The sequence below is a fragment of the Pseudomyrmex gracilis genome, unplaced genomic scaffold (genome assembly GCF_002006095.1).
Source record: "Pseudomyrmex gracilis isolate BER0280 unplaced genomic scaffold, ASM200609v1 scaffold_80, whole genome shotgun sequence".
Taxonomy (NCBI): Eukaryota; Metazoa; Arthropoda; class Insecta; order Hymenoptera; family Formicidae; genus Pseudomyrmex; species Pseudomyrmex gracilis.
This window is the reverse complement of record NW_018020664.1, coordinates 519,615-520,835: the sequence shown is the minus strand read 5'-3', so window position 1 is coordinate 520,835 and position 1,221 is coordinate 519,615.

Here is a 1,221-nt window from a genome sequence, read left to right as displayed (position 1 = left end):
CCCCCCCCCACCTCCCTCGCCCTCGAGAGGAGAGCGAGCAAAGTTTCCCTTCCCGCGACACACACGACGACTCACTACTACTACGCATTAAGAGCGTTAAGAGCGAGAGAACGAGATATTTACAATTGTAATTATGTATAAACCGAATGCTACGATGTATATTATAGATCGATTATAAAAAAAACACACACACTCATCATTATAAAAATAAAATACTTATCAAAACTAGCCCACTCTTTGAGTACGTTTTTCCGCCCTCCCGTTTTGCTCTCCCGCTCCGATATTACAGATAATAACGTCATCAAATACATAAAATTATTTTTAATTGTGTGTATAAAACAATTATATAATTTACATGTAATTACACATTTTTTTTTTTGTTTGGATCACAAAGTCTCGAACTTCGAACAAAGATTTCTTTGTTTCTCGTGACGAGAGATCGGGAGACGCTGGCAACTTTGTCGAGTGTTTCGAACACGGCGACGCGAACTGATATGTCCGCGCATGCAAAAATAAAAGAAAAAAAAAACACCCTCACCACGCCCACACTCTAACGCAGGTCGACCTTATTTTCGCGGAAAGAAGATCTTTCCTTTGCCAGCGACGCCCGATCGTTTATCAGAAGATCTCGCGGGCGTGCACGAGCACGCCTACTAATCCGCAGGTCTCACGAAGAAAGAAAATCCCGACAGAGAAGGGTTGTTCCCCGGCTAGACTCTGAAAAATCGCATTCGAGACGCGGTCGGCGGAATTTGAATTCCATTCCTCCAGAGAGTAAAATTCCATTCGAAAACATTGAATTAAAAAAACTTATATTTTTTATATTTCTTGCTTTGAATTGAAATTGTGTGTGTCGATTAACCCGGTAAATAAATTTCACTAAAACCACATGTATGTCCGTTTTTAACATTGTCGAGAGTCGTATATGAAAAATTAATCCTTCGAAAAAAAAAGCTTTCCGTCTTCTTCATTCGGAGCTCCAAGTGAAACTTCTTGGTTGTCTTTGCGAAATCCAGACATCATTTCTCTTTCTTTCTCTCCTCTCTCTCTCTCTCTCTCTCTCTTTCTTTATTCTTTTTTCCCATTCGCACACGTGTACGTAGCACCAAACGTACGCGAGATAAATGGATTTAGCGTGGCTTCGACCTTACCGAGTACATGCGCTCGCTCGGGCTAGAATTTTATTCCACCACCACCACCACCACCACCTTCAACGTTCTC